General features: G+C 41.0%; 1 protein-coding gene across 4 annotated transcripts in view; it reads left to right on the top strand.

Annotated features, from left to right (window-relative positions):
* Positions 1–955: 955 nt before the first annotated feature.
* Positions 956–10422, top strand: part of MARK3 (MAP/microtubule affinity-regulating kinase 3) — an 81660-nt gene continuing 72193 nt past the window's right edge. For all 4 annotated transcript variants that reach the window (XM_006839508.1, XM_006839507.1, XM_006839506.1 and 1 more), the window contains exon 1: positions 956–1141. The gene's annotated coding sequence lies outside the window, so the exon portion shown is untranslated. The remainder of the gene's footprint in view (positions 1142–10422) is intronic.

Genomic DNA, 10422 nt, shown 5'->3' with positions numbered 1-10422 from the left:
ATTCTCTCAAGTCAACAGACATTTATCTAGGGCCAGTCTGGCTGTAGCCTTAAACGAAAACACCTCTATTTGAATTATTATTAGCAGCCTAGTCCTGGTGTGGCACTGTGGGTTAATGTGCAGGACTGCAAAGCCGTTTAAACTACAAGGTCAACGGTTCAAGATCACCAGCTGCTCCTTGGAAACCCTATACAATAGGGTTGCTATGGGTTGGAATCAACTCGATGGCACTTAACAACAACAACAATGAAGTGTAGTAAGAAATTGGGAATCCAGATTCCCCTTGGGTTTCTCATTAAGTAGCAGTTTGGCCTTTAGTAAGTCACAAGAGTATTTATTCTTAATCTGGTCGGTAGATAGCTGTCCTGTGTGGTGACGAATTTGACACCTTATAGAAAAGGAAAGGCCATTAATGACAACTGTCACTCTTGTTTTATATGACAGTCACATACTCAGAATATCTCCTTTCTGAACATTGAGTTGACCTTTAGCACTTGATACATTCTTGTTTCCTTCATACATTTATATCATGTGAACACATTTCCTTTGATGTGCTGGATTTATTTAGATTAAAACTAAAGCCATGTTTTATTTTGCAGAGATTGCCACCAGTGTCACAGAACAATTTGTGTATGAGTTGTTGAATGGGAAATGAACATGCCGTGTAAACTTTTACTTAAAATACAATGTTGTTGTTAAAGCCATCACTCATATTGACCCTGTATAGGGTTTCCAAGGCGGGCTGGTGTGTTTGAACCATCAACCTTGGGATTTGTAGTCTAGTACTTATCCTATAGTGCCACACCATGGCTCCTAAAGCACAATAAAATGTTTTTTGTTTTTTTTTTAATGTGGGTTGTTGTTGTTTTTTTTTTTTAAACTAGACTCTTAAAACTTGGTAAGTACTATGTGTTCTCATTTCCCTGTCTTTGTGCACGTTGTGTTTTAGCACACATCACATGGAGATGGGCGTCAAGAAGTTACCTCGCGAGGTGGGCGCTCCGGAGCCCGGTGTAGAAACTCTATAGCTTCCTGTGCAGATGAACAGCCGCACATTGGAAACTACAGACTGTTGAAAACAATTGGCAAGGGGAATTTTGCAAAAGTGAAGTTGGCAAGACATATCCTTACAGGCCGAGAGGTAAGTACTGGTTACAGTTATTTTTGTTATAACATTGTATGTTATACAGTGACATAACATGTAGTTATACATGTGAAAATAACCTACAGTTATACATGTTACACATGTGAAAGAGAAAAAGGATGGAGCATGTTAATATTTGGGCTGATTTCTAAACTAACTAATTTTTAAAGGTTAGAAACTTATTCTTTGGTTTTACTTTTTTTTTTTTTTTTAAGAATCATTAATTTTGTTGTTGTGGGGAATACAGTAGTTCCCTTTCCCGTATGGTTTCGATGTGTGTGATTTCAGTGACTCTGATGTACTGCCATCTGAAAATGATATAAGGAAATCTTGGTAATGTTCTGTTCTGTCCTGGAGGTGTCTTCCTCCTTCCCTGATGGATTGCGAGCCTACTGGAAAACATAATTGGGTGAGCAGCTGTGCCTAACCCTGCCAGAGTCTGAGGGGTTAATGCCACCCACCCAAAGCTGTGTACCTGTCATTTACAAGTATAGGAGAAAGCACCATATATGAGGTAGAAAAAAGTTAGTGCAAAATAGAATTTAAAAATAATGGAATGTCCAAGGGTTCAGATGCCCAGTGGGGGTCTTGGAACATACCCCCTTTGGATAAAGTGGGACCACTGTATAGTTTCCTACTTAAAAAATTGGAAATGTTCTGTTGAGTGTGTGCAGTCCTTAACTCTACAAGTGGGTAGTGTTCTGTTGTCCTTTATTAGTGAAGATCTGCCATCACTGTAAAAGTGGTTTTCACTTCACGGATACACTTGCCATGAGCTCATGACACTTTTCAATCAGCAGATTGTCAGTGTTTATAGACACATCCTTAGGGAGGGTCCCCATCTCTCTGTGTCCTTTGCTCACAATTTAAGTCTGGTGGGTTACTGTGCAGGAAGACACAGGCTCACACAATTGTCGAGCAAGCAAGTGACAGGCTGGATATTTTTCCTAATTCATGTGGCTGTGGGGATTCATGAAGCCCACAGTGCAGGTCTGGTAGAAGGCAGCTGGCTCCTGGCTTTTGGGAGTTGGTGAATCCAAAATCTGCAGGTCAGGCAATTGTCTAGACCATGAGACAAATGCAGGATTGAGAGTGAGCTTTGCCAGAACATCTATAAATACTGGATGCAGGCCCCCACGGCCCAGAGAAACTCCCCTTGTCACGTATTGGCTGCTCCCATAAAATTAGAGAATGGAATTAGGATTGCACAATAGCTGTCAAACCCTTAAGCTCCTGGCCAGCCAGATGCACATACTCACATTAGCCACCATGCCCTTCAGGTCTGTTAACTACCATACACTGGAGGGTAGATGTCAGTCCTTCTCACATCACTTGTCATGCATTGTTGTTCTAAAGTGATGGTGAGTTGGTTCTAATTCGTAGTGACCCTCTATAGAGTTTTCAAGAAGCTGGTGGGTTTGAACTACTGACCTTGTGTTGTTGTTAAGTGCTGCCTTGTTGATTCCAGCTCATGCATTAAGTGCTTCATAAGTAAGTGTGGAGGAACGTCATGTGCTGTTTGTTGAAGGATGCTTTTTAAAGAGATACTTTCTGTATACCAGATGCACCAGGACTAGGTTTCAAATACTGATCCCTGCAGCCCAGTCATACCGCCAGCAGGTAGCCCTGTGTGCAGTAGTGTGCCCTGCAGGTCCTCTTATGCCAGGTTTTCGTGATTCAGTGACAGAATCCCTGTGGGTTTTCTTCTTGACTCCTTATTGTTGAGGTACCAACTGATGTTCTTGACCTTTGGCATCAGCGTGAGTGTGTGTGGTGGTCCTTGCTGCTTTTGCTCAAAGCTTTGTTGATAGGAGGCCCAGAAGCTCTGAACCCAGTTCCCACTAGTCCCAGGTGTGGTAGAATAGGAGAGTGGCAGACAGACCTCTTCCCCTTTTATGTAACTTAGGTGGCTAGAGCTTGGCATACAATGCTGGCACACAGTTGTTGCTGTTAAGTGCCGTCGAGTCGATTAAGTTTTTTCTCAGTTTTAAAAAAACTTGTTCATGTCCTTTATCCATTTTTCTTTTATTAGTGATTTACGTGAATTGTTTTTTCCTAGATGTTACTACTTTTAAAAAACAGTTTCATTTTTGTGTGTTTATTTTTGTATTATAGGCGTGACTCAGAATCGTAAATGTAAACATTATCATGTAAAAATTAAAAGTTCTGTGAAATGTCTCTCCTCAGATTCACTTTCAGCAGTTTGGTGTATATTTTCCTAACAGGTTTTTACATAGACACTTCTTGTTTATTTACAAAAAGAGACTCATGGGACATTCTGTTAGTGCTATGTTGGAAACATCTCTGAATGTTAGTACTCATAGATCAGGTGTATGTGAATGGATGTGCTATATACTTCATTTCCTTTCGGGGTGTTGGCATGGTTTCATTGTCATCTTCAGAGCACAGTTTTGGACATCTCGCTTCTCTTAAGGGTTCTCCTGTAGGTCTGGGTCCAAGGGGATGAAACTTATTTGTCCTATAGCACTCAAAAGGGTTTGTACTACTATGCCCTAACACATGGTAGATAAGTTTGATCTCTAGCAAAATATTAAAAAAAACTTGCTTTACATCAGTAATTCCTTAGAGTGGTTTTTTTTTTCATTTGCATTTGTCATTCATATTTTCTTTCTTTAGGTATCTTGTTCATGTCCTTTATCCATTTTTCTTTTATTAGTGATTTCTGTGAATTATTTTTTCCTAGATGTTACTACTTTTAACTGTATGATGTCTTTTGTTTTAGAGAAGTTTTAAATTTTTATGTAGTAAAATCTTTTCTTTTTCGTTTATTATATCTGGGTTACAGATGTTGATGAGACAAACTTACTTTGTCCCAAGAATTTATAAACGATTCTTGTCTTCTGACACTCCTGTTACTGTTTAACTCATTTGGAATGTCTTTGGGGGCTGACAGGGCTCCTGGTGATGGACATGGTTAACATGCTCAACCACTAACGAAAGGTTGGAAGAAAGTCCTCAATCTATTTAAGGAAAATTAGCCATTGAGAACCTTGTGGAGCCCAGTGCTCTTGCATGCATGTGACACACATATATGCACACATACTCAACTAGTTGAAAACTGTGGAGACCAATTCTGCATACAAGATGCACACACGTGCACACAGTTGACAACTGGTGTTAGGGGCTGACCTTTTTCTAATGTGGATTGCCATTTTCCTTTGGGACTGTCCTGTCTTTTCCCTTTGAGTGAGGGTACCAGTTTTATTAAGATTCAGTTTCTGCTTACAGTGAGACCTCTGAGGGACTTACAGTGAGACCTCTGTGGCTCCTAAGTTTTCCCTTTTGACAGGGTGAGGTCTGAACCATTTTTTGTCACTCTTGATCAGTAAAGAAATACAGTTGACCCTTGATGAGCACAATGTTTGAACTGCTCACTGTCTCTGCATGAGCACTTGGTTGCTCCAGTAACTGCTCACACAAAAAATGATGCACACCACACGATGTTTTTGGCAGGTGCTCGTCACACGTGTCAGAGTAGGAGGAAAATAAATTCGTGTATAAGTTGGTGTGTGCAGTTCAAACCTGTGTAGTTGAACGGTCACATATAAATATATGAGGAGCTCTGGTAGCGTAGTGGTTACAATTCGGGCTGCTAACCTCAAGGTCAGCGGTTCGAAACTATCAGATGTTCCGTGGGAAAAAGATGAGACTTTCTGCTCCTGTAAAGATTTGTAGTCTGTGCAAGGTCACTATGAGTCAGACTGACTCCATAGTACTTAACAACATAAATATATGTGGGCTTTTGACTGCGAGGGAAAATGCACATACATTTATAGGTGACTGTTTATTTATAGGGTTCCTAGCCCAGATGATAATTCTCTGACAGAGAGCTTATAACTCTTGTCATTTACTCTTCCAGATGAACTTTAGCATCAAATTGTCATGTTCCCAAAAAGATCCTATTGGAATTCCTTGAATTTATGAATTGCTTTGTAGGAAATGTGATAATGTTGGTGAGTCTTTCAGTCTAGGAACATGAAATGTGTCTCAATTTTGTTTCCTGTATAATTTTCTCCATAGAGTCTTGCATAATTCTTACTAAATTTATTCCAAGGTATTTTTATAATTTTTGTTACTGTTGTGAATGGGATTTTATCCCCTAGGTGTCCATTGTAGATGTGTGTTGTTGTTGTTGTGAAGTGCCGTTGAGTCTGTTCTAACTGTTAGTGAGAGTTTCCAAGGAGCTGCTGGTGGCTTTTGAGCTGCTGACCTTGTCTGATCCTACAGTGCCACACCAGGATGTATGAGAAGACTGTAATACTTGTATACCATAGTTTTATGTCATGAGCACATAAATTCTGTGTTTATTTGCTAACCAAGCTTCCCCCCCGCCCCAACCCTAACCTGGGCTTTTCATAAGCATGCTGTGCTGATTTTTCTTTTACTGTCTTAAAAATAAGATAAAAGCATAACATGCTTATGAAAATACAAGGTCTTGGGGGTAGAGCTTGGCAAACAAACATATTTGGATAAAAATATACTATCTTCTTGTATCTGGGCACTTTTTGAACTCACTCTCCTTGTTGATACCACTATTAAGCAAATTGTGTGGGTTCATGTGACCGCCCCCACAATCAGGACACAGAACAGTCCCAGCCTCAACACTCTTGGTGCTGTCCCTGTATAGTAACCCTGTAAACCCTGGTACCTGTCTGCTCCCACCCTTACAGCTTGGTCTTATTTAGAATGTCAGGTAAACGGGATCCTACTGACTTTTCACTCCACGTCTATGACTCCTCCAGGTTGCATGTCAACAGCTGTACCGCTGAGTGATCTGCTTGGTTTGTACCCTGTTCTCCACTGGAGGGCATTGGCGGTGTTTCCAGTGTTAGGCAGTTTTCAAAAGTGCTGCTGTAAGCTTTTGTGTACCGGCTTTTATGTAAACCTAAGTTATGAGAAAAAGTTAAGTAAATTTATGTTAGAAAGTTGGGCTTATTAGTAATATTCATAATAGATTTATTGTTGTTAAATGCTGTTGAGTTGGTTCCAACTCACAGCGACCTTGTAGGTTTTCAAGGAGCGGCTAGCTCCTTGTGAATGTGAACCACCAACCTTGCCGTTCAAACCAATCTTACAGTCCAGTGCTTATCCAGCAGTGCCATACCAGGATTCCTAATAGGTAGAAATGTAAAATCTCCATAGTGTTTGTTACTGTTGTTTTTTTAATTACTATTATTTTTAATGTTTTTATTGTGAATTGAATGATAGTTTACATAGGAGAACATCAGCTTTACACTCATTTCATTACAATGACTACAGTCTCCTCCATGCGTCATCATTCAACAGTACTTGCTCTGCTTTTTTGTTTTTTCATTGTGGTTTTTTTCGAGATGGGGGATGTACACAAAAACACTCAAAAATATATAACAATTTAAACAACCAAAGGGCACATTCTATGAGTCTGCCGCCTGGCCACCAGCACTCAATCTTTCTCTTTCCATGAGTCTAGAGTCCTCGGTTGCACTCTCTCTCAGTGTTCTCATCTCTGCCTCCATCTCTGGTGTCGCTGCCTCTCTGCATAGGGTCCCACATTCCGCTCATGCTCTTCTCCCTTGATGGTCCTAGGGTCCTCTCTTCATGGAATGTAAGAGAACTACTCCTCCCATCCCCCCCTCTTTTTTTTTTAACAGAACTTCTACATTTACAGTTGTGACAGTCGCAATTAGTCATGGTAAAAATTACCTACTATTGAGTCATAAAAATCTTACCCCATCTCTTCACCAGACCCGTCTAGACAAGATGAAAACTATTCAGTTGGACATTCTACCTTTCCCCACACACTCTTAAACTAAACTCCCTCTTGAAAACTTGTAAGACAGTCAGTCACTTTGTGCGTTTATCGCCCCCCTCATTTTAGGTAGCCAATGTCTTAAGTTGCTGGTCCCTTTCAACCCTGTATATAGAGGGGATAGCATTGATACTTGATGTGAAGACGCCTTCCCTCTCAGTTGGTATTTTGAGCTGCTACATCCATAAGTATAGGTCAGGTTCATCAAATTATAGCAATGTACACTTGTTTCCTTTATCAAAAGTTGTTTTTTTAATCTTTAGTGGAGTTCTGATCATCATGCCATCGAGGCTAGTTCAGATAGGTACTATCCGCAAGTTAGAGTGTTCTTGTTTGCCTCCCCTCACTTCATATCAGCTGGATGCTTCACTCTCAGCTCTAGCCCTGTGCTTGTCTCACCACACTTTGGATCAAGCAGCCCTTCCTCTTGTCTCTCTCATCTCCAGGTCAGCGGGAGTCTATGAAATGTGATTGGACTCAGCCCATATCATATCTTCATTGCTTCCTTTACCCCTCCTCCACTCATCAGTAGACCAACGTGACCACCAGCAAACTTACATGCTTGCTCATGTGTTCCCTTTGAGTGTCAATCTTGGAGGGGGGTTTGTCCTGAAGGGACTTGATTGCTTGCATTGATGGCTCCCTGACGAACAACTTGCTTAGTCTTGTAGTAGGTAATCAGACTGCCATTTTTGTTTTGATTTTTCTTGCTGATCTTTCTTTCAGGAAGTATCTTCTATTGCTTTAGCTGTTCCAGACTGGTCTGCTTGTCTTTTCTAGTGGGTATATCCCCCATCAGAAGGTTCTGGATGGGGCTCAGGATCCCACCTAAAGTCCCATAAACTACATAAGGCTCCACAAGATGATACTGTATTTTTATCACTCAAAACTGTTCTCGGCCTACTAGAAGCTAAGGTCTGTATTTCTTTCAGCAGTTCTCTTGCCTCTGGATGTATGTAACTTGTTGTTGTTAGGTGCCATTGAGTTGGTACCAATCCTTAGCGACCTTATGCATAGCAGAACAAAACACTGCCCATTCCTGGGCCATCCTCGTTACTGTTGTCATGCTTGAGTCCATCAATGCTGCCATTTAGCCATCCATCTCGTTGGGGGTCTTCTTCTCTTTCTCTGACCCTGCACCTTACCAAACATGATATCCTTCTCCAGTGACTGGTCCCTCCTGACAGTATGTCCAAAGTATGAGAGATGAAGTTTGCCCATCTTGGCCTCTAAGGAGCACTCTGGCTGCACTTCTTCCAAAACGGATCTATTGGTTCTTTTGGCAGCCCATGGCACCTTCAATACTCTCCTCCAACACCATAACTCAAAAGCATCAATTCTAACACCTCCAAAAACGCAGAGTTGTGCCCAAGCGCTGTCAATGATTCTGAACTCAGTTCACTCTTCCAGAAATCAGGGGTAGGAAGTACCTACTAGGAGACAGTTGTAACTGCTATCTTTGAGGTAAGAGTGGAGACATAGTAAGTAGAATCATGTAGTGAGAGGAATTGTGCATCCTGCAAGGCCAGAGTGGGGATAATCTATGTCAAGCTGCACCCCAGTCACTACTAGAATGTTGTGAATTTAAGAGACAAACAAGAAAAGCTATGCGTTCATTGGAAGAAAGGCATTCTTTGGCAGGCGAATTAGAATAATGAATTATTACCAAGGTATATGCTGTGTATATTTAGGAAATACTTTCTCATTAAGTCTTTAGTTAGGATGACCATAGAAAAAGCCCAGTTTAAATAAGAACCAATCAGAAATAGACATCAAGATCATTCCTTATTTTGTTTATTAAAAACAAAACAAAACACCAAGCACTAGTTATGAAATTTGTCAGCTTTAGCTGGCTCTTAGATGAGAATGCTACCTTTTTTTTTAGCTTTGCAGTCTTGAAAGCGTATATCCCAAATTTACTGTCAATCTGGGTATGTTGGTTCCATCTGCTGGTTTATTTTTGCCATCATTTTAGCTCAAAGTAATCTTGGCTTCCGAAACCTTGTTTCTGATCTTCAGTTTTCTTTGACGTCAGCCCCTCCCTTCAGCAGTGGTCATTTCCTCCTCTGAACTATAGAACATTTGTATCACTCATTTGCTACTTACTAAGGCTGGGTTTGGTATTGTGAGTTTCCAAAGTAATGCTTACACATAGTTTCCACAGTCAAATAGTACTCAAAGGCTTCTAACTAAAGTTTCTCTTTCTACCCTCTGTCCTTCAGTGGTTGTCTGTATATTTTTTATCTATAATTAATAGTTGCCACTTTAAAAAAAAAAAACTTTCTTGGGTTCTGTGTGTTTACTGCTAAATTGTCCCAACTGTTCCAGCTTGTCTTTGAAATACCTTGGAGCAGCCATGCCTGTCGTGTCATGTACAGTGTGCGCTCTAGAGGGGCTGAGCCCACTGCCGTGGAGTTGATACCGGTTCATAGTGACCCTGGAGTGGGTTTCAGACAAACAGCTGGTAGGTTTGAACTGCTGATCTTGCAGTTAGCCGTCCAGTGCTCATCCTACAGAGCTATACCTTAGAGGAGGATATTTTTGATATACATTTTTATAGTAACTTTCACTACAGTTGCAAAGTAGCTTAATTATTGCTGATAATTTTCCTTAACAACAGATACAAGGAGGATAGTAGAATAAAATCCTAGGCTTTCTTCATATGTTTGGTGATCTTTGATTTTCTGTATACTGGGGCACTGGAAACCCAGTGGAATACACTCTATGCCCGTGGTTGTAGGGTCATAGTGCAGTACCCAGCTTAGTCACCTGTGGTTTTAGGAAGGTTGGCAGTTGCTCTGGATCCTTCCAAACATCTGACCTCCTGTTTTTTTTGAAGATTTTTTCCTTCATTGTGCCCTTCTTGGAGCACGCTCAAGACCCAGCCGTATGTGCCCTATACCATCATCAAATTTCTACTGCCCAGATATTGTTTGCTGAGAAAGTACTCAGATCAGACTGCAGCTTGATATATCATCACAAAGTAAACACATCTGCATCCTACAACCCAGAGCAAACACTGGCCATTATGGCCAGCACCCCAGGGCACCTCTTTGTCCCGCCTCCCCATGGTCACACTGTCCTGACTACTGACATCATAGATTCCATTGACCTGCCTTTGAAAACATTCCATTAATGAGTCACACCGTATGTACCATTTCGTTTATGAGTTCTCTTCCCCACTTCATACTGTAGCATTCTTGCCTTTTGTATGCTATTCCATTTTATGTTGTTGTGAAAAGAATTTGGCTTAGTTCCTCTTCTTCAGACCCTTCCTGTAAGGAGTTGGGCTCTTTTGCCTGCTCCTATAGTAGGGTCTTGGTGTGGTGTTACAGGATAAGCACTTGACTACTAACCACAAGGTTGGTGGTTCAAAGCCACCAAGCTATTCCTCTAAAACCCTATACAAGGAAGAACAAACAAGATGGCGGATCGGGTAGACGTATAGCAGAGAGCTCCGCCAACAACA

This window comes from Chrysochloris asiatica, unplaced genomic scaffold (genome assembly GCF_000296735.1).
Source record: "Chrysochloris asiatica unplaced genomic scaffold, ChrAsi1.0 scaffold00025, whole genome shotgun sequence".
NCBI classification, from domain to species: Eukaryota; Metazoa; Chordata; class Mammalia; order Afrosoricida; family Chrysochloridae; genus Chrysochloris; species Chrysochloris asiatica.
Note: the sequence above shows the minus strand (reverse complement) of the source record. Positions and strands in the feature narration are given on the sequence as shown.